The 9,739-nt window shown below is 50.8% G+C and overlaps 1 protein-coding gene across 2 annotated transcripts in view; it reads left to right on the top strand.

The window, feature by feature from the left end:
• Window positions 1–8,889: 8,889 nt before the first annotated feature.
• The window catches only part of TAB2 (TGF-beta activated kinase 1 (MAP3K7) binding protein 2), a 176,596-nt gene continuing 175,746 nt past the window's right edge, over window positions 8,890–9,739 (top strand). For both annotated transcript variants that reach the window (XM_082249805.1, XM_082249804.1), the window contains exon 1: window positions 8,890–9,283. The gene's annotated coding sequence lies outside the window, so the exon portion shown is untranslated. The remainder of the gene's footprint in view (window positions 9,284–9,739) is intronic.

Below are 9,739 nucleotides of genomic sequence, written 5' to 3'. Positions count from 1 at the left end.
ATAGAAATGAGATACTAAGTCCATATATCAGCACATGTGTGCTGGACGACAAGGAAATCTTTATACAACTGAAGGGGCAGCCTAGGGTGGCTTGTTTTAAACTTGTGTGCTTGTGTTTCCTGTAGGAGGTGGAGCCTATCTCTCATGTGACCGTCCTGGAGGATTCCTGGAAAAGGAGCTATCAGGTAATAACTCCCTTATTCCACTCCCTCCTGTAAAAAATCCAGCACTCAAGGCATAGAAAAGGAATCAGTCCCAATTTTCTTTTGCCAGGAAACATACGTTTTCCAAAAACTTTACTGAAAGTCTTTCTCGTAACCAACTTACGGCTGTCCAGAATATCACAAATTACTTTTTCTGAACACCCTTTTTACTGTAAAAGCCTCCAGGTAAATTTGAGGGTTTGGATTGAGTACTGGCCCCTGTTGGAGCAAGTCCCTTTGCTCCGGCAGGGGCCAGGGGGGAGCTGTTTAGAGTCTCAAGAGAGCGAAAAACCAACTCCTCCTGGGCCACCAAGGAGCAATTAGGATTAACTCATTTGATCCTGGACAATTTTCCAGACCACTAGAGGTAACAGAGGGAAGGGAGGGAAGGCATAAGCTAGACTGAACTTCAACAGGTAAGTCAGAGCATCTGTCCCTAATGCTCTTTTCTCCCTCTCTAGTGAGAAGGCCGGAGAGGCTTCTTGTTCAGACTGGCTGCAAAATGATCCACTACAGGAAGACCCCCATCTTAGAGAGATCTCTTGGTTCAGCTCCCAGTTGCTGCTGCTGATACTCACTCGGCTTAAATAGTCCGCTAGAGTATTTGCTGTGCCACTGATGTGAACTGCCCTGATGGAGAAAACAATTTCCTGCCCATCTCAGAATCTGCTGACTTAAGGACAGAAGACTGTACGAGCAGGTACCTCCCTGCTTGTTGAGGTAAGCCACGGTCGTGGAATTGTCCGAAAAGGACCAACAGCTCTCTTGCCTGGATCCTTGAGTCTAGTGCAACTAAGGCTTTTCCTAGGTAGGGGACGATTGAGATCTTTTGTATTCGAAAACTGGCCATGACCTCGGCCATTATTCGAGAAAATTCTCGGGGCAGCCACAGGTCAAAGGGAAGAGCTCTGAACTGACAATGGCGAGGACCATTTTCCGTGAGGACTGCAAATTAGGAATCTGATGATCCTGGCAGATTGGCACTTGTACATATCCAGAGATCCAGTCACCATAAAAACCACTGGAACCTCTGGAAGCAACAGATTCCTGACTGAATGTTTTCCATCCGGAAAACGCTTACGTTTATGATCATTCGAAATTTGCCAGAAGGCTTCCTTACAAGAAAAATGTGGGAGTAAAATCCCTGAAATCTTTGATTCTCCAGAACAGGAGAAATCACTTGCTCCCACTCCCAGAGGGAGATCAGATCTAACATGGCTTGTTTTCTTTCCAGATCCCTGGGCAGATTGGTAAGAAAAAATCTCCGGGGAGGGGGCGATCTAAATTCTAACCTGTAGCCCTCTCTTATAGTTTGGAGGACAAAAGAATTTTCCGTGACCCCTGCCCACTGTTTTGCAAACCAAGTCAACCTTCCTCCTACCCCCAATTTGGCATCACTGCAAACTCTTCGAAGTGGATGAAGGAGCAAATAGTGCCCCTCCCTTTGCTTTATCTTTATTGAAAGACCACTTCTTGGTCTGTTGGATACCTGAGTTAACCGCTTGCCGACCACCGCAAGTACATATACTGCGGCGGTCAGCCCCGTGCAGGCAAAGTGACGTATGGGTACGTCACTCGCCTGCGAGCCAATAGGTGGCGAGCGCGCGCCGCCGGAGGTGCGCTCCCGCCCCCAGCTCGCTCACTGGGATCCCCGCGTGTGTGACCGGCGGACCCGATGTCCGCCGGTCACTCGCGATCGTCCGTTACAGAGGGAGAAAGGCAGGCGGCTAATGTAAACAAAGCCGCCTGTCATTCTCCCTTGTGTAAGTGCAGAGATCATAGGGTCCTGCTATGCAGGATCGTATATCTCTGTAGTTACACAGACAGCCACATCCCATAACAGTTAGAAGCACGCCCCTAGGGACACACTTTACCCCTCCTTCTCCAATAAAGTTAACCCCTTCCCCGCCAGTGTCATTTTTACAGTAACAGTGCATATGTATAGCACTGATTACTGTAGTAATGTCACTGGTACCCCTAAAAGTGTCAAAAATGTCAGTCAAGGGTCCGATCTGTCCGCCGCAATGTCGCAGTCCTGGAAAAAAAAAAAAAAAAAAAAAAAATCGCAGATCGCCGCCATTCCTCGTTAAAAAAAAAATAAATAAAAATGACAAAAATCTTTCCCTTAGCAAAACGCAATAACTTTTGCGCAAACCAATCAAAATATGCTTATTGCGATTTTTTTACCAAACATATGTAGCAGAAAACAAATTGGCCTAAAATGTTTAGATTTTTACATTTTTTTTTTGGGAATTACATATACAAAAATGTGAAAAATATTGTTATTTTTGCAAATTGTCGCTCTTTTTTTGTTTATAGCGCATGATCAAAGAAAAAAAAAAAAAAAAAACGCACAGATGATCAAATACCACTAAAAGAAAGCTATGTTTGTGGGAAAAAAAGGACGTCAATTTCATTTGGGTACAGCGTCGCACAACCGCGCAATTGTCGATTAAATTCACGCAGTGCCGAATCGCAAAATACCCCCTGGTCAGGAAGGGGGTAAAATCTTCCGGGGCTTAAGTGGTTAAATTAGATTTCCTCTGGAAGCCACGAAAAGGCTTTTTGCCCTGGGGTCTCGCCTTCCGTGAAGACAGGAAGCGTTTACTCTTTTCAAAGGAACGGGCTAGTATTTCCTCTAAGGCAGAACCAAACCATAACTTGCCCTCAAAGGGAATACCACATAATTTATTCTTGGAGGTAAGGCCCCCTTCCCAAGATTTTAACCAGATTGCTCATCTACAGCAATTAAGAGCAGATGTTCTGGCGACCGACTTAACTGTCTCTGCTGCTGCATCGACCAAAAACGACTTGGCAACCAGGGGGGAGAGATTCCCTGATCTCCTCCACAGGAGTATCAGAGGAAAGTAAACCATCTAGTCTTTGAACCCAAACATCCAGATTCCTAGCGACACACGTGGAAGCCAGGGCTGGTCCCAGAGAAAAAGCAGAGGCATCCCAGGCCTTACAAAGCAGCGCATCTACCTTCCTATCCAACTAATCTTTACGTACACCAGAATTCTCAAACGAAAGATCAGATCTTTTAGATACCGGAGACATATGGGCATCTAATCTAGGATATTTGAAAAATACATCCTCAATCTCAGATTGAAAAGGGAACCGTCTCTTGTATCCTCTGGACTGAAACAACCTTCTTTCAGGCTCTTCCCACTCGGAAAAGATCATGTCTTTAAGAGAATGGTGGACAGGAAAGGTCCTAGGCTTACATTCCTGTAGTCCTCTGTACATCCTTTCCTGAACAGATTGAGTCTGCTGTGGAACCTCAATCTGTTCAGAGGTATAGACTGCTTTCAAAAGTTCATCCATTTCTTCAACTAGAAAAACATATCTTGTAGAGCTAACAGTTTCCTCAACCTGTGAAGCAGAATATTTGTCAGATGTAGAAACTGAATTCTCCCCCTCCTCCAGATCAGAAACAGCCTGTGAACTAATGGTCTCTAGTTCTAAGGGAGGAAGAGACCTAGCAGGGACTGAAGGTTCCTGAATCACAGTGACAGATTTTGAAGTGCAAGGCTCTTGACCTGCAAATCTGTCGCTAAAGGTCTGAAAATGAGGAAACCACCTCCTTCATAGATGCTATTAATCCCTTCAAAGATGCTGCCAATTCAGAACATGCCACTGATGAGATACAATTCTCACATAATAACAAATTCTCACATAATAATAACTTCTTAAAGCTAGACCTACAGTTTCCACATTTTTTCTTAAAAAGGTTTGTCAGCCTAGGTAAAAACAGAGTAAAGAACAACTTTTTACTGAATGCACCAATAAACCCTAACCCCAGGCCTACTGGTTCTCAAACAAGTAGTTTTAAGAGAAGCACATACCTTGAGGGCAGTATTGGAACTGGAAGCAGCCACTGGATCAATCTGAGCGGGTGCCCCATCAATGGGGAGGTCTTCCGAGTTCATCTGTGCAGACTCCCAATAAAATGGTGAGGAACTCTCAATGAGCACCGACAACCACTGCAGCGCTGCTTAGGCCAAGAGAATTATTCTCCCCCTTTTACAGGCAGATTACTCCAAAGCTCCTCTTTTTCTGCCAAAGATTTTAACAGCAGCCTCCCAACCTCTCAGTCCCAGCCGAAAACAGCCTCCGGAAGTGCGTCCTGTTACTTCCGGTTCTGGCGCCATCTTACAGCGTCAACGGAAGTGCATCATACGACGCCATCTTAGTACACCTGAAGTGGAGAGAACACCCAGGAAAGTTCTCAGCACACCACCAAGCCTATCTAACAGACACATTACGGACCAGGGAAGCTGGGATGTGGAAGTTACCTTATAACAGGTAAGTAACCCACAAAGGAAAAAAGGGGAATCCTGTCTAGGCTTAAAAAGATATAGTAAAGCTAGCAACAGCTTAGTCTGACTATATGCCCAAAAAAAGGGGGGTCCACCAACCACAGTTACCAGACCAAAAGAAAAAAAAACATTACTGTGTGTACTCCTGGAGGGTCTGGAAACACAAAACAAACTGAGGGTCAGAGGAAAGGGACGGGCTTTTAAATTATGTCTGATTTGTGCTTCCTGTAGAGGGCAGGGCCAATCATCTCTCAAGTAGCTGTCCTGCTGGAAGATGAAGGGGGAAAGATCAATTCCTCTATATGCAGCTGTCCCGCCGCTCCTCCTATCCAGGCACACAGGGAGGCTGCTCTGGCACTTACCTTCTTCCCAACACCCCCCCACCCCTCCCTCGTGAGCAGCGCAGACAGAAGGAGCAGCTACTTTCGCATGGAGATACAGGTTGGCCCAACAGCACCCCTGAGCTGCGCCGGCCTGACCCTCCCCCCCCCCCTGTTGGTACGCCACTGCCAGCAGTGATTAAATACCAACAAAAGAAAGCTCTATTTGTGTGAAAAAAAAAAACAAAAAGTTTAATTCGGGTACAGCATTGCATGACCGCGCAATTGTCATTCAAAATGTGACAGTGCTGGAAGCAGAAAATTGGCCTGGGCAGAAAGGGGGTGAAAGTGCCCTGTATTGAAGTGGTTAAAATAGTTCCTGCACTTATTTGGTCCAACTTTCATTGAGGGCCATAGACTTTAATATAATGACTTCTCCAAAAGTTGCACGAAAGTCGCACCTGCGTGATATACATGTAACGTATGTTTGACTTTGTAAAGCAAATACAATAACATACTGTACTGTAAAGTACATTGAAAATTGAAATTTGCATATTAAGTCACACAAGTGTAAATGGACTCTAAGTGGTCATTATGTGGATGAGGGACAGGCATTATTAAGGGCGGCATTCACACACAAGCAGAGCTATTTTTAGGAGTTTGAGTGTTTTTGCAAGTGTGTACAATTGTTTTAGAAGTGTATTAAAAGCAATCTATACGTGTATTCAATCTTCATAAAAGTTTGTTTGGAGATTAGGGGTGGAGAGCTGTCGTTTGACCAGAAAATGCACGTAAAACGTACGTATCGCACATGTCCATTGAAGTCTTTGGGGCCAAAAATGCTCCAATCTGCCTAAAATGCAGCTCGTGTACTTTTCTGAGTGAAAATCATTCCGATACAAGTGACAAAAGGCTCATACAGTATGTGAACATAGGCTATTGAAAACAAAGGAATTTGGCTTGTTGAGTATTTTTTGAGCTTCACGCTTCAAAACGCTCACTTGTGAATGGGGCCTGGCTTACCCTATCCACCACTCCAGGACTGTCCATTTTTCCTATAAGCTACAGTGTGGGCAGTCCCTTGGCTTTATCATGTAGAATGCAGTTACCCAGGATAGGTAAAGCGGAGCTCCACCCAAAAGGGGAAGCTCCGTTTGTCTGCCTACTCCCCTCCAACCACTGCCATATTTGGCACCTTTTGGGGGGAGGGGGGAGCAGGCAAAGTGAGCTGAAGGTTTGGTCTCCCACAAGGGACACACACACTTCACACTGCCCGGCTGTAGCAAGGGACACACACACCTCACACTGCCCGGCTGCAGCAAGGGACACACACACCTCACACTGCCTGGCTGCAGCAAGGGACACACACACCTCACACTGCTGCCCGGCTGCAAGGGACACACACACCTCACACTGCCCAGCTGCAGCAAGGAACACACACACTTCACACTGCCCGGCTGTAGCAAGGGACACACACACACCTCACACTGCCCAGCTGCAGCAAGGGACACACACACCTCACACTGCCTGGCTGCAAGGGACACACACACCTCACACTGCCCAGCTGCAGCAAGGAACACACACACCTCACACTGCCCGGCTGCTGCAAGGGACACACACACCTCACACTGCCCGGCTGCAGCAAAGGACACACACACCTCAAACTGCCCGGCTGCAGCAAGGAACACACACACACCTCAAACTGCCCAGCTGCCGCAAGGAACACACACACCTCACACTGCCCGGCTGCAGCAAGGGACACACACACCTCACACTGCCCGGCTGCAGCAACGGACACACACACCTCACACTGCCCGGCTGCAGCAAGGGACACACTCTTCACACTGCCCGGCTGCAGCAAGGGACACACTCCTCACACTGCCCGGCTGCTGCACAGGAATCCACACCTCACACTGCCCGCCTGCTACACGGGAAGCCACACCTCACACTGCCCGGCTGCTGCAAGGACCACTCGCCTCCCACTGCATGGCTGCTGCAAGGAACACACACCTCACACTGCCCGGCTGCTGCAAGGAACACACACACCTCACACTGCCCGGCTGCTGCAAGGAACACACTCACCTTACACTCAGCTCCTGACATGTAGCACAGGCTATGTGAGGTGTGTTCCCTGCAGCAGCCGGGCAGTGTGAGACGAGTGTGTTCAAAGCAGCATGAGGCGAGTGTGTTCCTTGCAGCAGCCGAGCAGTGTGAGGCTAGTGTGTTCCTTCCAGCACCCGAGTAGTGTGAGGAGAGTGTGTTTCTTGCAGCAGCCGAGCAGTGTGAGGCGAGTGCGTTCCCTGCAGCAGCCGAGCAGTGTGAGGAGAGTGTGTTCCCAGCAGCCGTGCAGTGAGAGGCTAGTGTGTTCCCAGCAGAGTGAGGCGAGTGTGTTCCCAGCAGCCGGGCAGTGTGTTTTCCTTGCAGCAGTCGTGCAGTGTGAGGCGAGTGTGTTCCCAGCAGCCGGGCAGTGTGAGGCGAGTGTGTTCCCAGCAGCCGGGCAGTGTGAGGCGAGTGTGTTCCCAGCAGCCGGGCAGTGTGAGGTGAGTTTGTTCCCAGCAGCCGGCCACTGTGAGGCGAGTGTGTTCCCAGCAGCCGGGCAGTGTGAGGCGAGTGTGTTCCCAGCAGCCGGGCAGTGTGAGGTGAGTTTGTTCCCAGCAGCCGGCCACTGTGAGGCGAGTGTGTTCCCAGCAGCCGGGCAGTGTGAGGCGAGTGTGTTCCCAGCAGCCGGGCAGTGTGAGGTGAACGTGTTTACAGCAGCCGGGCAGTGTGAAGTGAGTGTGTTCCCAGCAGCCGGGCAGTGTGAAGTGAGTGTGTTCCCAGCAGCCGGGAAGTGTGAGCTGAGTGTGTTCCCAGCAGCCGGGAAGTGTGAGCTGAGTGTGTTCCCAGCAGCCGGGCAGTGTGAGCTGAGTGTGTTCCCAGCAGCCGGGCAGTGTGAGGTGAACGTGTTCCCAGCAGCCGGGCAGTGAGTGTTCCTTGCAGCAGTCATGCTGTGAGAGGCTAGTGTGTTCCCAGCAGCCGGGCAGTGTGAGGTGAGTGTGTTCCCAGCAGCCGGGCAGTGTGAGGTGAGTGTGTTCCCAGCAGTCGTGCAGTGTGAGATGAGTGTGTTCCCAGCAGCCAGGCAGTGTGAGGCGAGAGTGTTCCCAGCAGCCAGGCAGTGTGAGGAGAGTGTGTTCCCAGCAGCCAGGCAGAGTGAGGAGTGTTCCTTGCAGCAGTCGTGCAGTGAGAGGCTGGTGTGTTCCCAGCATAGTGAGATGAGTGTGTTCCCAGCAGCCGGGCAGTGTGAGGAGAGTGTGTTCCCAGCAGCCAGGCAGAGTGAGGAGTGTTCCTTGCAGCAGTCGTGCAGTGAGAGGCTGGTGTGTTCCCAGCATAGTGAGATGAGTGTGTTCCCAGCAGCCAGGCAGTGTGAGGTGAGTGTGTTCCCAGCAGCCAGGCAGTGTGAGGAGAGTGTGTTCCCAGCAGCCAGGCAGAGTGAGGAGAGTGTGTTCCCAGCAGCCAGGCAGAGTGAGGAGAGTGTGTTCCCAGCAGCCAGGCAGAGTGAGGAGAGAGTGTTCCCAGCAGCCAGGCAGTGTGAGGAGAGTGTGTTCCCAGCAGAGTGAGGTGAGTGTGTTCCCAGCAGCCAGGCAGAGTGAGGAGAGAGTGTTCCCAGCAGCCAGGCAGTGTGAGGAGAGTGTGTTCCAGCAGTGTGAGGTGAGTGTGTTCCCAGCAGCCAGGCAGTGTGAGCTGAGTGTGTTCCCAGCAGCCAGGCAGTGTGAGGAGAGTGTGTTCCCAGCAGCCAGGCAGAGTGAGGAGTGTTCCTTGCAGCAGTCGTGCAGTGAGAGGCTGGTGTGTTCCCAGCATAGTGAGATGAGTGTGTTCCCAGCAGCCGGGCAGTGAGTGTTCCTTGCAGCAGTCGTGCAGTGAGAGGCTAGTGTGTTCCCAGCAGCCATGCCCTCAGCGGTCTCCCAGTAACTGTCTCTAAGGGGAGGGAAGGCAGCGCGTCAGCACACACTGGAACCCCCCGGCCACCGCAACCACTAAGCACCATCATCCTCTCGCGGGATCTCGCTTGGCTCTCGTCCGCCATATTTCGCCCTGCCAGTATTTTGGTTTCGTCTCCTGCCTAGAAGCAAAGAGGAGTCATCATCCTCGTCCCATAGAAAGCACTGTTGCTTGGGAGAGGAGGGACCGTTACGTTTCGGGTCTCGTGACGTCAGAGAAGCTTGGTTCCGCCGGCGGAGCGCGGGACGCTGGGCCGTAGGGAGACCGTGAGGCCGGAACCGCTGCAGTGTGGCGGAAAGGGGGGGAGGTGGCGGTGTGATTGCCGGGGCAGCAGGAGCAGCGCTTGTCCCCCCTCCCCCCCTGCTGGACCCAGTCGGCTACTCAGGGCAGGCTGACTGACGGGTGTCTCAGCCACCACGCCGGCCCCTAGTCCAGGCTGGCGGCGGAGGAAAAAAAAAAGGTAAGAGGGGGAGGGGAAGTGCGGGGCCTGGGAGGAATAAGGGAGCAACTTGAGCCCGGGGCCTACTTGGGGAAGGAGGGGGAGGGTGGGCGTAGAGAGGAGTGTAGGCCCCATGGCCAGGCCTGTCACTGACCCTGGGGGGTGGCCGTCTGACTACTGGTCACCTGGAGTGGAGGTGTGACTGGATTCCCCACCCACCAGCTCCAGGAATTCACACACTCCACTGTCCCATTACTAATTCAGCTATTCCATCTGTAATTGGAAACCTTACCTGGATGACATGTCATCTGGTTAAGCCCCCCTGGATTGTAGATTGTCTATTTTCCACCATGAAATGCACTCATCAGGTTTTTGTACTTTAGTACTGCTGATCTCCTTCAGCCTCTTTCAGCCACTTCTGTACCATGCATGTACTTACTCCAGTGTCATTGCTCTGTACCAACTCCCCTCCCCACA

The sequence above is a fragment of the Pelophylax lessonae genome (assembly GCF_965119305.1).
Source record: "Pelophylax lessonae genome assembly, chromosome: 3".
NCBI lineage: Eukaryota > Metazoa > Chordata > Amphibia > Anura > Ranidae > Pelophylax > Pelophylax lessonae.
The sequence above is the reverse complement of the archived record's forward strand: the minus strand, read 5'-3'. Positions and strand labels throughout refer to the sequence as shown.